This window comes from Monodelphis domestica, chromosome 1 (genome assembly GCF_027887165.1).
Source record: "Monodelphis domestica isolate mMonDom1 chromosome 1, mMonDom1.pri, whole genome shotgun sequence".
NCBI lineage: Eukaryota > Metazoa > Chordata > Mammalia > Didelphimorphia > Didelphidae > Monodelphis > Monodelphis domestica.
Window position 1 is genome coordinate 260,235,531 of NC_077227.1, and position 21,786 is coordinate 260,257,316.

The 21,786-nt window shown below is 38.1% G+C and overlaps 1 protein-coding gene across 3 annotated transcripts in view; it reads right to left on the bottom strand.

Annotated features, from left to right (window-relative positions):
• RGS6 (regulator of G protein signaling 6) overlaps positions 1–14,449 on the bottom strand; it is a 773,101-nt gene extending 758,652 nt beyond the window's left edge. For 2 of the 3 annotated variants that reach the window (XM_007472890.3, XM_056810707.1), the window contains exon 1: positions 13,799–14,449. The gene's annotated coding sequence lies outside the window, so the exon portion shown is untranslated. The remainder of the gene's footprint in view (positions 1–13,798) is intronic. The other variant, XM_007472889.3, reaches the window with a different exon arrangement.
• Positions 14,450–21,786: the final 7,337 nt, after the last annotated feature.

The window sequence follows — 21,786 nt, forward strand, 5'->3', positions numbered from 1 at the left end:
GTAGCCTTGATGATATGAAATCTGGAACAATGCCCACCAGGACTGCACCCCCAGGTAAAGTCAGAGTTGTTATTGAGTCATTTTCAGGCACGTCCATGCTGGGCTTTCTTGGCAAAGATATTGGAGTGGTTTACCATTTCTTTCTTCAGTTCATTTCACAGATGAGTAAACTGAGGCAAACAGGATTAAGTGACTTATCCAGGGTCACACAGCTGGTAGTTGTCTGAGACTGGATTTGAACTCAAGAAGATAAATCTTCTTTATTCTAAGACTCTATCCACTAAGTCTCCTATAGTTAGAGTCTCACCCCTCTAAAGGCAGCAAATCTCATGTTATCTTGTACAAGTCACTTAAACTCTCCCAATCTGAGCTTTCTTATTTGTAAATTAAAAAGGTTGTATTGGATGACTTCCAAAATTACTTTAACCTTGATATCTATAATTATATGATCACTGACCAGCAGAATCCCCAGCTACCATGTCCAGTAGCCTCCAAAAAAACACAGAGATCAGCAGAACAGTCTCCTCCATTGAAGATGCCACACTTTGTAGGGAGTTAAGTCCAATGAGGGTAGGAGAAATAAATGGTTCAGCAGTCTTGGGATATGTAAAATCATACTCATTCCCTGTGTGTTTGATCAAGTTTGATCCCTCCATCTGTCCATGTACAACTAGGTTTGGGGGAGGAAGTGTTATATTAGGACTTTTTTTAAGCTATTTTATTAAATGGCTTTGCTTTTAGCTATATCTTCTTTTTTTTATTTTTATTTTTATTTATTTAAACCCTTACCTTCCATCTTGGAGTCAATACTGTGTATTGGCTCCAAGGCAGAAGAGTGGTAAGGGCTAGGCAATGGGGGTCAAGTGACTTGCCCAGGGTCACACAGCTGGGAAGTGGCTGAGGCCGGATTTGAACCTAGGACCTCCCGTCTCTAGGCCTGGTTCTCAATCCACTGAGCTACCCAGCTGCCCCCTTAGCTATATCTTCTGAATGACTAAAAAAAAAAAAAGTAAGTATCAGGGAGCCCTCCTAAGCTACAGTTTTGTGTAGCTCTGGATACACAGAGTTCCTTGAGCCTGTGCTTATTATTCTAGTAACCCCACATATGAAAGAAGGGTATCCTATATGCTAAAAATGTATGCATACATATATAAATATAAATCAATAAATTTATTCTTCCTGAATTCATACTTTCTATTTTCACCTGAATCAATTTGGCAGTGAATCAATTTTTATTATGAAAATATAGTTTGATATACAGAAACCAAAATTTCTTCCTCATTCGTTTGGAAACTGAATACAATAGCAATTATGTATGGGGCACTGAAGAGGAAAAATATACTTCAAAGTTATTTCTAAAATTTATTTCAAATCAAATCAACATGTATCTATTCAGCCTCAGGTCTCTCCCCAAACTCTAATCCATCCTCTACTCATCTGGCAAAGTGATCGTCCTTAAGCACAAATTTTGTATGGCTTTGCCCCGAATTAGTAAAGTCCATGGCTCCCTGTTACACCCCCCCCCCCCAGGATCAAATATCAAGTCTTAGGACATTTACAGCAGTTCACAGCCTGTCCCCTTCCTATTTTTTCAATCTTATTTTTAAACTTTTACTTTCTGTCTTAGAATCAATTATGTGTATTGCTTCTAAGGCAGAGCCAGAAGAGTGAGGAAATTGGGGTTCAGTCACTTGCCCAGGATCACAGCTAGGAATTGTCTAAGGTCACATTTGAACCCAGGACCTCCTTTCCAAGCCTGGTTCTCTATCCCATTGAACTACCTAGCTACTCCTTCAATCTTCTTACACTTACACTTTACTCTCCTTTATATACTCTGATCCAGCCATTCTAGACTATTTTCAGTTCTTTGCACATGATACTTTATCTCTCCAATCAAAGTGCTGTTGTTCTGACTATCCTCTATGCTTGGGTTGCTCTCCTTCCTCACTGCTGGCTTCCCTGGCTCCCTATCAGCCTTAGTTCAAAGTTCACCTTCTGGAAACCTTTTTCCAGTCCTTCATAGTTCCTGGTGCTAGTACCTTTCCTCTGAGATTATCTTCTGTCTAATCTGCATGTACCTGGTTATTTAGCTGTTGTCTCCTACAATAGAATGTAAGCTAGGATCAGTGCTTTGGGTTTTCCTTTTTCTTTTTCTTTTTAAACTCTTGCCTTCTGTCTTCAAATCAATACTATACTAAGTATGAGTTCCAGGGCAGAAGATAGGTAAGGGAAATGGGAGTTAAGTGATTTGCCCAGGATCACACAGCTAGGAAGTGTCTGAGGCCACATTTGAATCCAGAACCTCCTATCTCCAAGCCTGGCTCTCTCTATACACCAAGCTCCTTAGTTGCCCCTTCAGGTTTTCTTTATATTCCCAGCATGTAATCATAATGCCTGTTTCAGAGTTAGCATTTAATAAATGATAGCTGACTGACAGATTTGTTCTGGCTTACAAAATGTTATCCCTCTATTTTGGAAGAAGATTAGTAGATTCCTCACTTCTACTGTGGTGAAAAGAATATCGCATTTGTATTTAGAAAACCTGAGTTCAAACACCAACTCTGCTACTGACTACCTGTATGACCTTGAGCAAGTCAGTCTACCTTGATCAACCTTATTTTCCTCATCTATATAATGACAGGGGGTTGGGAGATGGGATTAGGTGATGTCTGAATGCCTTCTTCCTCTAACCGATAAATTATAATTATTAGTTCATGAAATATGCTATTTTGTCCCTCTGCAAAGCACACGATGCTCCATATCCTGACTCCAGGCATTTTCTACAGCTGTGGCCCATGCCTAGAATGCTCACCCTCCTCATCTCCACTTCCTGATTTTCCAGACTTCCTTCAGATCTCAAGTGGAGTCCCATTTTCAATCAAGTAGCCTTTCCCAGTTCGACTTAATTTTAGTGCCCTCCCACTGAGATACACCCAACAGATTAGACTTGCTTAATTTGTGCACGACCCTATGTATATTGTTTTCATTAGACTAAAAGCTCCATGAAAGCAGGGACTATTTTTTTTTTTGCTTTGCTTTGTATACCCCAAACTTAGCACAGTGCCATAGCATATAGTAGGTGCTTTCTAAATGCTTGTTGACTGAGCTAAATTGTATCTATTCTTTTAAAAGATACTCTTACTTTCTGTCTGAGTATCAATTCTACGACAGAAGAGTATTAAGGGCTAGGCAATTGGAGTTCAGTGACTTGCCCAGGGTCATACAGTCAGAAAGTGTAAGAGGCCACATTGGAACCCAGGAACTCCTGGCTCCAGTCCTGGTAACTCTATTCACTGTGCCACCTACATGCCTCTCTATTCTCTAATGCCCAGCTCATGTTACCTCTTCCATGAAGTCTCCTCAGATCATTACAGCCCAAAGGGATCTCTCTCTTCTTCAAACTTATAGCATATTGTCTCCGCCACTCATTTCATAATTATGTGTGGGCCTACTCCACCATAAGGTTGCCTTAAATAATGTCATTTAGCATCCCACACACCAGTATAATGCCATTAGGAGGATTAGCCCAGCTTAGTTCTCTGCCAATTTCAATGCTGTTCATTGCCCTCCCTACTTTTGACCAGCTGTGCACTCCTGGACATCCTCACCAGTCTCCATTTATCACAACTTCACCAGATGGCTTCCTGTACCCTTCCAAGTATATTATGCTCAGTATCAAGTCTATTTCTTCAACCCTCAGGCACCAGCTCTACTCCTATGGAACTGCCTTCTACAGCCTCAGTTCATTCCACATTGTGTTTTCAAAGAACCAATTAAGAACAAGATGCCTTCTGACTTGTCCTGTACTTATGTTGTTACTTTAATTTCTATGTGTTTATGTCCAGCTTCCCTAATTAGTCTATAAGTTTCTTGATGGCAAGGATTATGTCATATACTACTCCGTGTCTCTCACAATATCTAGCTGGGGGCCTGGAAGATGGGAGAGGGGAAGAACAGCAGAAGATAGTTTTAGTTCACCTATGGCACAATCACATTGTAAGGGGATGGCCCATCCCCTCGAGCTGTGTTGGCAAACTATGGCACCGTGCTAGAGTGCGCTGGAGGGAACTGCTCCCCTTCCCCTCTCCACATGTGCCTGAGGACATTTCTCTCATCACCTGCCTCTCTGCCCAGCAGCCCAATGGGAGCACTTCCTCCCTCCCCGTCTGGTGGAGGGCTTATATGTGGTGTGAGGGTAATAGTTTGAGCATTCAGTCTCTAAGGTCTCTGAAAAGGTTCATCATCACTACCCTAGAAAATCCTGGATCTAGAAAGTAAACCCCAGGAGAAAGGCACCACAGTATGAAACACTAGAGGTGGCAGCAAGGATTAGTTATGTCCCCTCATTACAAAGAACCATAAGGTAAAACTTAGAGATGCCAGTCACACTAAGAAAGAAATATAAACAATTCCTCAAATGCTATTGCCCTAAAACAATAGAGACTTTTGACTGATTACTATTCTCTTCAGACCCATAAATTAAAGCTAAATGTTCAAAGTTTAGCATCCAGGAGACAGCTACGTTGCTCAGTGGATTGAGAGCCAGACCTAGAGATGGGAGGTCCTGTGTTCAAATGTGACCTCAGAAACTTAGTAACTGCATGACCCTGGGCAAATTACTTAACTCCCACTCCCTAGTCCCCTTGCTGCTCTTCTGTCTTAGAACCAATACACAGTATTGATTTTAAGATGGAAGGTAAGGGTTTAAAAAAAAAGATTTTATCCAGATCAATACTAGAGGAGAAAAATTATAAAATGAGAGTCATAAGAATTAAAGAAACCAAAGTAAAAATTCTACCACACTATATTATCTCAGTTTCAACTGTTCTACCCATCAACTGAAGAGGCATCAGCAAATTTTTCCATTTCAAGAAACTAAGCAGACCAGGAGAATGTCATACCCTGGTCAGGTGTGGACCATACTTATCACATTAATGAATTCAATCAGATTGCACTTAGGTAACATGAGAAAGATTTCAAATTTCTCTGCAGACTGCATATACAGTTACTGTTCTATTGAACCCATGTGAGGAAATAACCCAAAGGGAGTGCTTTGGGGTAGAATGAATTTCTTATATTGAGACCAGATACTTTTTGCTTAAAGCTTTGCCTCCTTTGGGCATTATCACAGGAAAGGTTGGAATTAAAGACTGAAGCATCCAGTAGCTTAAAAAAGTTGGTATCCTGAAGTAGTGATGGAGAGATCAGAGGTGTATGAAGGAAGAAACAGCTAAAGAGTATAAAATAAAGCTACCTAGAATGTAGTAATATTCGTAGGATAAAGACAGAAACAGATCTGTGATTTCAAAGGGATAATGAACTCTTGGTGTGGAAACTTCCTTCCACTGAGGCAGATGGTGAAATCCATCTGGATTTATAATCTTAGAAGGCACTGAGAGCTGTCACATAACCAGTGTCCCATGAAAGCAGAATGTCAGAAGCACAATTTGAACTCAGATCTTTCTGATTATATATATATATATATATATATATATATATATCACAAATAGATAATATAAGTTGTCCAAATTGTTTTCATGAGTTATATAGGTAGAAATATTTTACAATGACTTTTACAACAAAGGTATATAAATATGGAACAGGGCAGCTAAGTGGCATGATGAATTCCCTGGGCTTGGAATCAGGAAGACTCATCTTCCTGAGTTCAAATCTGGCCTCAGACAAGGTACTTAATCCTGTATGCCTCCGTTTCCTCCTCTATAAAAATTGAACTAGAGAAGGAAATGGAAATCAACTCTAGTATCTTTGCCAAGAAAATATGACCCCGAATGGAGTAATGAAGAATTGGATACAACTGAACACCAACAGCATAAATATGAAATAGGATTTAAAAAACAAACTCATAAAATTAAGGCTTCAAAATAGTAAAAGCAAACAAATAAAAAGATGTTTAAGACTATGGAGTTCCTCAAATCATAGAGCCATTTTTTCTTCTGCACTGTATGTACCTCAGAATACTGAATGAAGGTACTGAATTTCCAGCCACCAGTTATATGCATTTCTCACCCTTTGGCATAACTCTATCAGAGGAACAAAGTTTAAATGACAAGCCTCTAATAACATCCCAAGGGGGGGTTGTTACTTATGTCTTTTTGTGACTCAGTTGCCTATTACAAATTACAAATTAGCAATTCTCCCTTCTTTGTAGAGCCAATAGAGAGTCTTAAAATGCCACTAATTTCCTCATTATTTTAAGTCTTAAGTCATCATTCCTTGGCTTTAAAGGGGGGAAAAAACCTCAACCTTTAGGTAAAATCTATTTTCCTTTTTGGTGTTGTCTGCATTATACTCAACAGCTTTTATTTGCTTGCTTTAAAAAGATTAGGAAATTAGCAAATGACCCAGAATTGAAGACATTTCTCATTTCTTGAACTGTGAGGGGTTCCCCCAACAAGCAAAGGTTCCATTCCCCAGTCTTCTTCTCAAACCACAAGGTGATTTTTCTACCTGATACTTGGAGAGTAATGAAAACATTGATACAATAACAGTTTCACTTATGACGTGGGCCCCTATTAAGAATTCTGCTCACAACTAAGAAAATGTCTATTTGAGTAGGAATGAAGACATCGTTAGGCATCCTTAACTCAGGTGGGCATCTACTGCTTTTTCTTTCAAGTCAAATTACTGCTACAAATTATATCGTTCCTCCCTTCCATCTACTCCTGCTACCTTCTAATGTAACTTCCCTCCAACTATTATCAGAAAAAAATATTTAACTGATCAGCCCTGTTTATTTTGTACCTAAAGTTGAAAAAATTTTAAAAGGAATTTTTAAAATATACCTTTGTGCTATAGTTTTAGGTATTGCTATATTTGTAGGTATTTCATAGCTCCTAAAGAGAAATATAGAATATGGGTTGTTAATTCAAAAACCTATATTGCTAGCAGAACCCAAAGGGCCAAGTGATTTCTTACTGAATGGCTGGCTCATTGAGGACAATCTTATAACTCAAGAGATTCAGCCTTATCTTTGAGTTTAAAAGCATTCAGCTGAAGTTAAAAAGAGATTACCTGCCAAAAGGAAAAGACAGATATTCTACTACTTGGGAAAATTGAGGCAGGCCAGCCCCATACCATACTGCCTCTCCCATGTACTCCTACCCCTGCTAGTTTCTCTCTATGCATATTTTCTTATTTGAGAAGTTTCCTAAAGACAAAGATGCCATGCCTGCTTGTATTTGTATCATCAGAACTTCACATAGTCTGGTATGTATTGTTGTTTAGTTATGTCTGCTTCTTTGTGACCCCATTTGGAGTTCTCTTGGTGAAGATACTAGAGTGGTTTGCCATTTCCTTCTCCAGCTCATTTTCTAGATGAGGAAACAGAGGCAAACAGAGTGAATGATTTGCCCAGGGTCACACAACTAGTAAATGTTTGAGGACAGATTTGAATTCAGGAAGATAGGTCTTCTTGCCGCCAAGACCAGCACTTACTATATGCCTGGCAGATAGTAAGAACTTAATAAGTGAGCTATCGATCTTTTAATCCAGCCCTGAAAATCCTATGATATTCTTTGGCAAACCTATGAATTGGAGGGAAACACTAGAGATAGATTCTTCTAGATTAAGAGTACTTAACCATTTTTGCATCATGGGCATCTTTGGCGGTTTAGTGAAGACTTTGAACCCCTTCTTAGTATATTTTTAAATGCATAGAGAAAAATACAAAAGATTACATAGGAAATCAATTATATTGAACTGAAGTTATCAAAAAAAATTTTAATTCACATATGGCAAGTTAAGAATCCTAATTGTAGATGTTACTGAGTAGAAAAGCTCCAAATATTAAGAGGAAGAAATCCTAAAGACTGTACTGGGTCTTCTCTTTTCTCTCACCCACATATATTCTCATACATGTATTCTCAGATCTATATATCTAATCATACCCTCTCTCTCTCTTGTCCTCCAGTCACACATAATAAATGATCTAAATGTCATTTCAAATAGAATTTTCTGGAAAAATCCTAAATTGCATGTCCAAACACACACACACACACACACACACACACACACACACACACACAGAGCACAATCACAAGATTATCAAAGCAAACATCTGCATTTGAATAGGATGCCAAAGGACAACTGTGTTTCCCTGTCAGTCTATAAGTTTCTTGAAGACAGAAATTCTATCTTTTTTTAAAAATAAATGTTTAACTTCTGTCTTTGAATCATTAGAAGTTAAATGACTTGCCCAGGGTCACACAACTAGGAATATTTTGTCTATATGTTCTTAGCACAGTGACTGGTCTATAGTAGCCACTTAATAAATGCTTGATTGATTGATTGATCCTATAAAGTATAGAGAGCATCAAAGAAATCATTTTCCTTTTATAAGAAACTTTGTATGAGAAAATCTTGTATCCAAATGTGCTAGCACAAGGGACCCCTGGTAATTTACTAATTCCTTTCATATAGTAGGTGCTTACTAAGTGCTCATTAGATAAGTTTCAGGAACTTTGCATGAATTGACCAGAAAGAGAAATGTGTCTTGAAACTGATTAACATCAGAATCACCATCTTAATATGCCATTTATCTCCCAAATCATACCCTGGTTTTATTTAAAGAATGAATTATTAATTCTAGTATTTGTAGTTTTCCTTGTAAAAAATTTCACTCACTTTTAGGCTAAGGCAGTTATATACTTATTCAGTTTCTTTGGCAGACAAGACTCAGAACCAGTTCTATAGAGAAAACAAGTACATGCTTTCTCCATAAACAGCTATTGCAAACATGAGACATCATAATAAATCGCTTGTTTCCCCTGTAGATTAGAGGATTTCTGAGGGAGAAGCCCCAATTTAATCTAGTTACACTTAGGAATTTCATTGATACTTGCCAATGTCAGTGGCTCTCAATTGGCAGATTAGCTCTAAGGAATTGCTGATTTAGAAAACTACCATTTAAGCTTTTATATTTTTATTATGATTTTCTACACTAGAGTTAACTCATTCTGAAATGATAACCAATAGCAACTGATGTTTATATGGTTCTTTACAATTTCCAAAGTGATTCCTCTCACAACCACCAAGGCAATGATCATTCCCCTTTTATAGCTTAAAAGACTGAGGTTCAAATTGGTTAGGTAACTTTCTTAGACATATAACTAGTGCTAAATGTCAAAGCTGAAACTTAAACTTCAGCCAGGATTGAGTTCCCTTATGACTCCCAGTTTGGTGCCTATTCTCCTTGCTCTAGTGAAATAAAGACAATAAAGAATTATCCAATGTTTATAAATCCTAGATCAATAATAAACAACTAGGAAACACAATTTCTTGAGTCTACAAGAAAAGGAAAAATAGTTGAAGTAGTCATTTACAGCAAATATTAAACCTAGAGTTAAATGAAAGAATAGCCTTCAAGCGCTCGTTTTAGAAAATACATACCAAAATTCTATTAGTTCATCAGCCTCATTGCTGCCATTCAGCATGGGAAAGGCAATTTAAATCTAATCAGATTTGTATAGCACAAAACGAAGAGAGACAAGTTCACTATTAATTACCCTAATTTCCAGAGCAATCTACCAACAGGCTTGAGTGGCACAAAGAGCATTAAATTAGGAGTCAGAAGTCCCTGAATCTGCTTCTATCCTCAGCACACTCACTAGCTTTGTTACCTGAAGCAAGTCATTTCCACTTTGGGTGGCTATTTATTCATCTGAGAATAGGGGCCATAAGTCATTCTCTGTCAAGTGGGCAGAGTTATAAGGATCAAGTGAGATTATAGATATGTAGTGTTTCATAACAGCAAACAATAAATGTAAGCTATTAAAATTCAGTGACTTTTTCAGAGGGGGAAAAAAACCCATACAACAGTACACTGTACTTAAAGTACTCCAAGGGAACAAATAAAATTTTTTTTCCTATTCATAAATACACAAAGGATCTTAGAATTCAGATGCAGAAGACGGGCTAAAGATAATGTCTATCACCTTCATTTAATAAAGGAGGGAAATGTGTCCCCCAAAAAGGGCAAGGCCCTGCCAAACACCACTTGGCTAGTAGATATCAGAGACAGGAATTCATTCAGCTCTTCTGACTTTAATTCCAACACTCTTTCCACCACATGTCACACCTTTAAGAAAACAACTTCTTCATGGGGAAATCCTGTCATCCTTAAATCTGAGAGAGAAATTTGTTTGGTGAAAGATGAGAAATTTGATTCTCCCTGCAAATAAGCTCAGCTAACAAACAAAAAATTCTGCTTTACCAATGCTAACCTACTAGTATCAGTTTCACAAAATACACTGGAAACAGCATTGGACCTGGAGCTGGGAGGCTTGGATTTGAAACCTAGCACTGACTCTTATCAGCTGTTTTTGACCTTGGGCAAGTCATAAATTCTCATTGTCACTTTCCTCCTCTATTAAAGGTGACTTCATTGTCCAGTCTTTTCAGTGGTGTCCCATTCTTTGTGACTCCATCCAGGGTCTTCGTGGCAAAGATACTGGAGGAGTAGTTTGCCATTTCCTTCTCCAGCTGAGGAAACTGATCTAAACAGGGTCTTGCCCAGGGTCACCCAGCTACTAAGTGTCTGAGATGAGATTTAAACTCAGGAAGGTGAGTCTTCTCGACTCTAGGCCTGTGCCATCTAACTCCCCTAAAACAAGGTTATATCTCTTAAAGTTCATTCCACATCCAAATCCTCTGATATATTTAAAAGTAGTAAGAGATTACCTTTACATGATTTTTTTTATTTAGCAAAGCTCTTTCCTTACAACAACTCTGTAAGGTAAGTGGCAAAAGCATTACTTATGCCCTTTTTACAAGGAAAGAAACAGAAGTTTAGAGAGATTAGGTGCTTTCTTCAGAATCACACTGGCTAAGTGGCTGAATTAGGACTGAAAACTACATCTTAAGATTCCAAATTTATTGTGAGTCTACACTATCTTTTAGACCTGATTATGAAGCTCTGAAACTTTATAGAATGGGAACATTTCACCCCTACAAACAAGTCAATGTCTATATCACAACTCATGTTGAAGTTATATACAGATGCAATACTATAGCATAAGGGCCATTGAGTCTATTATAATTATAAAAATAAGTCACATGTCATAATAATGTAAGAAATATAATAATATATTCACTAATGCCAGAAAAGATGAGTAATAAATCCTTTCCCAGGTTCTCAATTACTCAACAAAGAGAAAATGACTGGGTAACTAAAAGGGAAGATCTAATTTTATATTGTAAACCTGGAACTACCCTTTTCCTTCCCCTCTATTCCTATTTATCCTTTGGATTAAAGATAAGTACATGACACAAAGCTACCAATTCATATTTTTGATGTTTTATCTTTATCTGCAAACAATTTTTTCAGAAATTCCAGGAAAAAATTGTGAGTTTAGGTAACAAAAACACATAAGAGCATAAAGAGTCTTAAAATGAATTATCCCATTTTTATGTGAAACTTTATCCCTGGGGAATAAGACATCCAAAATTATAGGATGTCATTTTAGCCAAGTCTTATTCTGAGACTTTTTTCCCTTCCATGAAACATATGTCTCATTTTCATGTTTCTAAGACAGTTTATTCCAGACAAAAGGGGGGGGGGGGGCAGGCAGTCCATTCAAAAAGATTTCTACTGTAAAAGCCTTGTAATTTTTTATTTGATATGACAATTTGTCACTTCAAAGCAAAATCAGCAGTATTTTCCTGACAATCCTAGGGAGGTAACAGAGTTTCTTAAAGGAGATAAGGCAGATAATGATACATCAGGTAACAAATTCTGTACTTGGTTTTTAAGAAGAAGAAAAAATGATAGTCCCCTAATCAAATACATTAAACTGGCTCACATGCCTAGAATTTATAGACAGCAAGAGAAGTAAACAGCAAGGGTGCACACACATCACTTTTTTCTTTTTTTTTTAACTAAGAGGATACTGAGGTTACGAATTTCTGCTACAATTTGGCAAGACACAAACATCCCATCAAATTCCTAGACATAACTAATGATACATGCTCTGCTCTACAGGCAAATTATCTCTTCCAAGCATGTATGTCCTTATAATGCATGTTTGTTTTAATCCTATTCTCACCCCCAAATGTATGAAAAATGTATTCCTTTTACAGAAATGACCAGTATATAGGAAGAAAGAATAATTGAGTAATCCTTAAAGGAAAAAAATGCCTATCATATATGTGAAAAATGCTTTTTCTTTCCTCTTCATCTAAGCCCAAACCATCACCTACATCACTTTGAAAAGTCATCTGGGTGTTCATTCCTTACATCAAAACTAAGAATAGGTCCCAAACTTTCCCATTCAAGTCATATTCACTTTACTCACTAGATCTATCATGACTTTAATCCATCAATCTTGGAGGAGTCATGAAATAGCATCTTTACAGAAATTACATGAGCATTGCTTTAAAAAAACAACAATAATGTATATACAAAGTTTAGAACAGTTATTAACACATCAGCTCCTTTAAAAAAAAAAAAAGAAAAAACTTCTGCTCATTCATTTATGACAGTAGCAGGCACTCCAGAGACCTGTACAACAGTTTCTGAATCATGTCACTTTCAAACCCTGCTTCTTATTCTCTTCCATTTTGACCCCCAGCCCATGACAACTCTGAGGGTGGAGAGTTTTCAAGGTTGTGCTTTACCTTTTCATTTCTAAAATTGCATTTATTAAGGACTCCTGAATTTTTATTTATAAGAGGCTGTTTATAAAACTATCTGCTAATCTAAATCCCAGGCACCAGTACATTCCAGGAAGAAATTTGACAACAATTAAAAAAAAAAAGACCCCAACACTTGGCCTTTATTGCTTGGGAATGCCTCTCTCTGATCTTCCAGGCAAACTTCTTCCTCTGTTCTACTCAATTAAAAGCAAAATACTGCAACTTTTCATTCTGAACAAAATTACATTTTCTGGGTCACTTTCTTAGTCTCCCAGGGCCACTTTCTGTGCAGCCTGACAGAAACAGTAAAGGAAGATGCTTAAGTGCAACCGGTTTCAATGTCATTGTTGCAAAAAAGCAAAACGACTGGGGGCTTTTTTCCCCTTGCAGTTCCCAAATAAATATACCTCCACAGGCACTTTCATCTTCACCTTCCTCCACATGGGAAGAGATTCCCTTTGCTTTGGCGAAAATCTCAAAGGAGAAAAAAACTACGGGGGGGGGGGGGGGGGGAGTAATGACTCCCTGTTTCTTAGCATAAGCAAAAAAAGACTGAAAATATTCATTGAAAGTGTTTTCACTCGACATATCCAGTAAAACTAATTGGATAGATAGATAGATAGATAGATAGATAGATAGATAGATAGATAGATAGATAGATAGATAATCTCTTTAAACATGTACAGATAATTCTCATTATTTAGCTATCTAAACATATACAGAGAGAAAATATAGAAAATAGAAATCTAATTATATATCTAGAGAGAATATAGAGAAAAGATACCTAAATATTTACATCTGTCGCGGGAACTACTTTTATATATTCACACATATATAATAAATAAAATGAGTGCGAATATACGCACACACAGAGAGACATCTATGAATCTAGAGGAAGATCCACAGAGGACAAGCATGCAACCCAGACTAACCCTATCACACATGCTTTCCTCCTGGCATAAATATGGTTTGCATGCATTTCCAAACTAGGTACAGACAAGTCTTTGAGCACTCATTCATAACATACGTATGCCGATACCCAGAAGCTGCAACGATAAGCATGAATGGGAAGGGAAAGGGGGCACGCAGTTTTTAAGCACCTTTCCCCCACGTTTCCTGTACATTTTTTTGTCCCAACTACAATTACCTTAGCAACCAAAGAATTTTCTTTTATATTTCCCTTCTGCCTTTAAAAATATATGTATTATTCTCCTCCGGGACTAGCTCGAGTCTGGTTCATGGGGGGAAAAAATAAGGAAAAGGATTCCCGCAGTTTTTCCCCCCCTTGGGGACAAGTGCGGGCTTGTCTTGGGGCTCTTCTCCAGATTTCTTTGCTCCTCTTCTTAGTTTTCTCGGACCCGGCTCCGGGACATCCTTCAGAGGAAAAGCCAAGAAGGTAAAAGCTGCTGAGAAACAGCCCTGAATAACATGGTCCTCTGAGCGCCGAGGCGCTACTGGGTGCCTCCTAGCCCTTGTTTTGATTCGCCCTCGGCTCCCAGCCCTCTTTCCCCCCCGGTGCAGCTCAAAGCTTCTCGGCAGTCTCTTCTGCAGGCAGAGGGATAGTGCGCCTCCGCCTCAGCCTCCGCCCCCGCTGGGCGACCGCGCCTCCACCTCCTCCTCTTCCTCCTCCTTCTCCTCCTCTCCCTTCTCCGCCTTTCCCCGCAACGGTGGGATCCCGGCTCGGAAGGCTAGAGCCGGGCTGGGGAAGCAGGCAGTCCGCAGCCACTGCCGCCGCTGCTAAGGAGGCAGCAGAAGTAGCTGCCTTAACTCTCCAAGAATTGCTCCCGATGCCCTCCGCGAGCTGCAACAGCGGCGCCCGCTGTTGGGTGTGGAGAAGAGCTGCAGCCCAAAAGCCCGCACCTGTGGAGGGAGCACCTGCAAGGGGAACGGAGACAGGAGTAGGCCAGTAGGATGGGGAAGGGAGGCAGAGAGCAGAGTAGGGCTATGCCAGGGACAAAGGTCCCCTAGAGGCAGTTGGGTGGGGGAAAGGCAGCAAACATTACATTTTTAGTTGCTTTGAAGTCAACAAATGCTGCAAATCAGGACTTGATTTTTTTGTTTGTTTTGTCTAGACTTAAGAAAGTGATGGAGAAAATATTAATAAAGCAGCTTAAATCGAAATGTGCCCTATGTACTTCCGCCGCCCTTCCCACTCCCAGAGCTGGTTGTTAAACATTTATCAGCCCACCGCTACCTGGGGGACCCCCAACAAGGGCCTCCCTCCTGCGGGAGATAGGATTTGATCTGAGTCTTGAAGGAAGCCTGGGAAGCTAAAAGGTGGAGGTGAGGGGCCGCGGAAGGCCGGACTAAGACAAGGAGATAGGAAGTGAATCCCGTGATCCCTTCGGGAGCTGAGGACCTAGGTTTGTTCTTGTAAAAGAGGAAAGCTGAACTCTCTGGTCTCCAAGCAGTCCTTTAAGTAAAAGGCTTTGCTGAACGTGTTGGACGTTTCTGCCCCTTTAGGATGTTGCTTCTTTGTCATGAACCTCTTTAGTTGTTTCCAGGTTGCCCCTAAGTAGTCCCTTGGTTCTGCTTACACCGAAGGGTACGGAGTTTTAGAATTTTCGGTGCAGCTAGCATTGTTTCCAGGCAAGTCAAATCAATCAACACGCATTTATTAAGCTTCAGATCATGTGGTGAGCAAAGTGTTGGGAAGACAAAGGTAAAAATGAAACAACTGCTGCCTTCAGGAAATTTACATTCTGTCGGGGAGTCAAAATGTACATATCAAGTCAACTGGCATGTATTAAGAACCTAATATGTGCCAGGCACTGTGCTAAGCACTGGGCCAAAAAAAAAAAATCCCTTTTTTCAAGGAGTTCACAATCTGATGGGGAAGACAGAATGCAAACAACTAAATTAGGTAAAAGCAGAATAAATCATCTCAGAGGCAAGGCACCAACAATAAGGAGGTCTGGGGAAGACATTTCGCAGAAGGTGAGATTTTACATGTATATATATGTCAGTCAGTTAATAATCATTTATAGGCTAATACTATGTGCTAAAGATGCAAAGAGGAGGGAAAGAAAATTAAAAAAAAAAACAGTACTTGCTGTCAAGGAGCTTAGGACATGAAGGAGAATCATGTATACTAAGCCTGGAAATATAGAATGGGTTCAGATGGTGAAATGCTTTAAGTTAAGCAGAGGTGTTTTGTATTTCCTTCTAGAAGCCAAAGGAATTTATGAATTTAACAAACACTGATTAAGCTCCTACTGGACAATGTAATAATGCACTGTGCTAGGCTCTGTTACATAATGTGCCATACATAAATGTGGTACATAAATGTGACAGTACCTCCTATAGGTAAATGTACATTCTACTGGGAAGATACAATTTTTATACAACACGAATATATTTTAAAAACATTAATGTTGGTTGTTGTCCTTCATACTCAAAGGGGGCCAAAATGACATCACTAGGTCTTCTGACTGGAGCATAAATTAGATTGGAATAAGACAGAGTTTCACAAGGCATCAGCCTCATTCTCTTCCAGAATCATCAAAGTCTAGTGGAAAGACAAAAGTGACTGATGATGACCTCCAAAGCAATGGATGACTTTGGTGTCTTCATGGTTATTGGAACAAAATATTCTCATTCTCCCCTTCTGCTGGATTAGACATGCCTAGAGAAGAGAGTCAATAGGTTTGAGGCCAGTCTGTTACCCTCAACCTGGTTCAGCCCTTCTGCTAAAATGGTTTACTGGAATCTTACAGAATATTCAGAGAAGACTAGTACTTCTGTTATAAGGGCTTGCAGAGCCCATTTCAGGGATGCTCTCTCCCTTTGCTATCCACTTGCCACCTAGCTCTCATCTGTGGCTCCAGGAAATACATGGATACCCAACATATACAGGCATATATTAATATGTAATATGCATATGTAATGAGAGGATTCAGTCCATAGAACATGCTCAGATTTCAGATTTGTCCTTTCTGGTGAGTTATTCAGTACATGAAAGATTATGTTCCTTGTCTGAATTCAAGTTTTCAGTTCAATACCAGAAACTTCAAAGAGTCTACCTCCAACCATGAATGACCCAGGGATCCATACATTGTCCCCAAAAGAGTTCTAATTGAAAGAATGATGAAAAGGAGGCTTAAGAAAGGAATAAAGGGAAGATGATAAATGTTTATTAAGTACCTACTATGTTTCAGGCATTATGCTAGTCATTTTATAAATATCTCATTTTATCCTCACAATAATCATGGGAGGTGTCATTATGGTCCCCATTTTACAATTGAGGAAACAGGTGAATAGAAGTTAAGTGACTTTCCCCGAGTCATATAGCAAGTATCTGAGTCCATATCTGAACTCAGATCTTCTTGATTCTAGGTCCAGAGCTTTATGTACTGTGCCACCTAGTTGTGGAGTATGAATACAAAAGGTTTGAGATGATCTCTTGTTCTCTCTCTGAGTGAAGAGGATTGCTATGAGCACCCAGATTGGGATGGAGGCAGCAGTTGACTTATCTCCCTGTCTAACCATCATGTGTCCCTGAATGCATGAGGCCTGTTTCTTTTATGTTTACTCTTTCCTGATCTTAGGGGGATGAATATCTGAAAGTAGAATGAAACAAGTTAAAACTTGGGGGTAGGAAAGAGTAAACTGGTATCCTGGAGTGGAAAATGTATACACACACTTTTAAGTTTCTTTTCAACACTTTGTATTAATGTTTTCTTAAGTCAAGTCAATCAATAAAACAATAAATCAGAATCTGATTTATAATGATTCCCAATTTGAGAAATATAAATGCTTACATTGAAAATGCAGCACTTGACTATCCAGCATACTCCTACTTCTGAGTTTATAAGCTAAGAAAAGCCACAAAGGTCCCCTCAGCAACAGCAACAGCAACAGAAACCAACTGAGGCCAGTACCAGCAGAAAGTGAATCCTAAGAAGAGCTAGCCCTGAAAAGCAACCTATTTGACCCAGACCAGTAATCAAGGCTCTTTGTCCTGCAAGGCACTAGTCCAGTGGAACAAGGAAGAAACTAGTCTACCAAGCTAAGTACCAGAGATATAAAGACAAAATCAAAATAATTCCTCCCCTCAAGGAACTTAGGTTCCATTGAAGGAAATAACATGCACAAATGTAGGTAGGTCTAATACACATACAGATTAGATAGGTTACCTAGTGGTGTGAGGAAGTCACTAACTTTTAGAGTAAGAGGAACAGAAAGGTAGCTCTTAAGCCAAGACTTCAAAGAAATCAAGAATTCCAGGAGATGAAGGTAGAGAGGGAATCCAATCTACACACGAGGAACAGCCAGCATTATTAAAAATACAAATATTTACTAATGTTATTTTTGCTATTCATATCATTGTGATGTATTCAATATCTAAGTAATGTCATGTAACATTTATCATTTTGAATGACTAATATCTTACCTCAAGTTTGTATCTTCACCAACATATAGCATAATAAGTTCTTCATATATATAAATAGAATCAAACTGAATCCTCGAATGCATTCCTATTATAAGCAATTCTTGTCTGAAAAGTGTCTATTCAACAAGCTGGAGGCCTTTATTTCTTTTAATATGTGAGAATCTTAGCATAAAATCTGGGTTGTCCATCTGTGACATGAGTGATACTATAAAATAATTTTCAGGAAGCATAAAATATAACTATTAAGGCAAATAGATCATTTTTAAGAGAAAAGAAAAGGAAGTCTGGAGAAGGAGAAAGCTAGGGAGGCACATTTACACAATCTTTAATGCTTGAGTTTTGAAATTTGATAATTAAAGAAATAATAAGCAGTGGATTGGCATGTATACAATTTGATAGAAAGAATACGAGTTGAATTTTTTTTTTAATTTTTATTTGGTCATTTCCAAACATTATTCACTGGAAGCAAAGATCATTTTCCTTTCCTCCCTCCCCCCCTCCCACCACCTCTCCCACAGCTGACACGCAATTCCACTGGTCATCACATGTGTTCCTGATTCAAACCCATTTCCATGTTGTTGGTATTTGCATTAGAGTGTTCATTTAGACAAGTTGAATTTTTTAGCTACTTCAAATAATTGTCCAGTATATATGGATATACAGTTCAGAAATAGATATCTAATAGAAAGACTGAGAGGATGAATACATTTTAATGGACTCTGTTCTTCTATGTGAACCCAGGAAGCTATTTAGAGATCCCACTCCCTCTAAGCTCCCTCTTCCAATCAGCCTACACTTGATGTTCCAGGGATCCCAAGTGAGGAAGATGAAATTCAGAAATATACACACCCAATTATGCCATTTCTCTCTTTAAAATGTAGCATACAATATTGAAAATAATAAATTTATTTTTGAAAAATAAAATATAGTATAAAAATTTGATCACAAAGATAAGCCCTAGATTCAATATCTAGTTTAATCCAGGTTGAACTTTTTATTTGTAGCATTTGGCAGCTCATCTGAACAAGAAGCTCAGGATAAAAGAAGAGTAGTTGGAGGCCCTTCCTCTGAGTAGCTGCCTACCTCTGTGACCAACAACTCTCTGGGATGTCCTATGAACTTAAGTGTGTATATATGGTGGAAGAAAAAAGTTAAATTATCATAGGAAAAGGACTTGGGATGTCTCAAAATAAAAACAACAAGCATATCATAATTTTTTAAAATCCCATATTTAGATGATATTTAGATATCATTAGTGTGGGCATCCCTTCCACCTTTCAATACCAAAATCCTTTCTGTGTCATTCTTTTAAAATCTTAGTGATATTTATGTACTATGTAATACTTGATTTTCCATCTATTGCCTCTCATTCTCCAATTATACTTGTCTTTGAAAAGATCTTTCATGCACCTTTTTTGGTAACATCATCCCTTCTTCCTAAAGTCTGTATACTCTGTATCTTTCCATCATCCATTAGGTTATTTGTCATTTCAATTCTTCTGAATCTTCCCTGATCCATAGCTATGCAGTACCTTGAAGACAATACTAATGTAACAGAAATCTGAATTTATGTAGCATAATTGGGCATGGGGGAGGGTAAATGTATTTACAAAATGATTCTTCACTTGTCTAAGGAATCTACCAATAGCTGAAAAGCCAGCATAACCAATGTCATTAAAATGTGACTTTATTTCTACTAATTTGGTTCATGCTATAGTAGCATAAACAATGTCTCTGAAGTCAGTGGACATAGATCCAATTTCTGTATCTCATGCTTACTACCTGGGTGGTCTTGGTTAAGTTCTCTTTGGCCTTCAGTTTCCTTATCTGTAAAATGAAACGGTTAGATTAGATGACTTCAGAGATCCTTTCTCTTTCTAGATTTATGGTTGTTGTTCAGCAATGTTCAAGTCTTCCATGACCTGATCTAGGGTTTTCTTGGCAAGGATACTGGAGTGGTTTGTCATTTCCTTCTCCAGATCATTTTACAGGTGAGGAAACTGAAGCAAACAGGGTTTACTGACTTGCCCACTAGTGAGGGTCTGAGTCCAAATTTGAACTCAGGAAGATATCTTCTTGATACCAAGTCAAATGCTCTATCCACTATACCACCTAAAACTCATTAATAGAATATAAGCTCTTTGAGGGCAGGAGTAGTTTTTATTTGCCTTTGTATCCCTGGCCCCTAACACAAGACACAAAATAAGATAATAAATATCTCATTGGTTGAATTAAACTGAATTTCCACTCAACTTTTCAGGATAATTACTATTGGGTAATGTGAGGCACACTTGTAGATAAATCGAGTGCTATAATTATTTCTTAATCAGTCGAAGAGATGGGGTAAATGGCAATAGAATTTAGGCATAGATGGCTAAGGTACAATTCTTGAACCATAGAGCAATAAAGAAAGGGAAATGAGTTGACAATCTGATTTCAATAACAGCATTGGCAGGAGAAGATAGAAAAATATTGTTGATGTCAGTGCATTTGGTCCATGTGTATACAGCAGCAGGTTTTGTAGAGATAATGAGCATGGGTACCATGTGTCCTCATTTCCCCTGGACTGTCCATTTTTGATGCAACAGCAGCTGCTACCATTCTCTTTCTTGAACTCCCACACTTTCTCTTCCTTGCTATTTAGTGATATCTTTTGCTGTTTTTTGAAAATAAGAGGGAGATTTCTTTACATTAGAACATTAAAATGAAGAAGACTCTAGGATTTATCTTTCTATGGCTTCTATTATGGCCTGCGCCTGCCTTCTGAGCTACTAGTCTCCTAATAGTTTTTGTTCCATTTTGGAATGACATGAAAACCTCATGGGTCAGTTAACAGTTACCAAAAGGAGGTTTATTTAGGCATAACAAGGAAAGGATATTTAATAGGAATATGGATCAAAGATATAGGGAGTTGATTCATATGAGTTGTCCACGGTGGTCTGCCAGCCAAGCTTCAAAAAGCAACTGGCTCTTGCATAGTCAGAAAACTAGGAAGTGGCATCAATAGCCTGAGCATTTAGGTCCTTGAACCAGTCAGTTCTCAAGGATGGTCTCCATATTAGATAGCCTTGTAAGGAAAACCTACCCCAATTTGCATGATGATGAAAGAGAGGAAAGGATAACTGAAGAGAGAATATTGTTCTCACCTTAGTTTCTGATTATAAAATGGTTTCTCACTAAATGTTTCATGGTCATCTAGTCTCTGAGGTTGTTCTCATTATTTTCCCATGACTTTTTTTTAAACCAGATAAATGATTTAATTGATAAAATACATTTCAGAACCATTTCTGTAATTTATTTTCCTAAAGCCTGAGTTAAAATCCAGCCTCTATTATTTACAACTTGTATGCTGTTGAATGAATCATTTCACTTCTCTGTATCTCAGTTTCCTCAGTTATAAAATCAGAAGGTTGAACTAATCCATCTCTAAAATCTTTTCCATTTCTAAATTGATACTCCTATAGACCTTCCCTGCAGAGATCTATAGCAGGCAAGTTGTGTTGGTATTTTTTCATCTTCCTATTATATTAATATTTCAGGACTAGCTCTAGAGTTTTGAATGTCATTTTTGCTTGAGGATATATGTATTTGTATTATGACACTGGACCATCAATGTTTATGAAGTAAATAGAAAGGAAATAAGCATTTATTAAGCATCTTCTAGGTGGCAGGCACCATACTCAATACTTTATAAATATGATCTAATCTGATCCTTATGACAGTATTGTGAATTAGGTGCTATT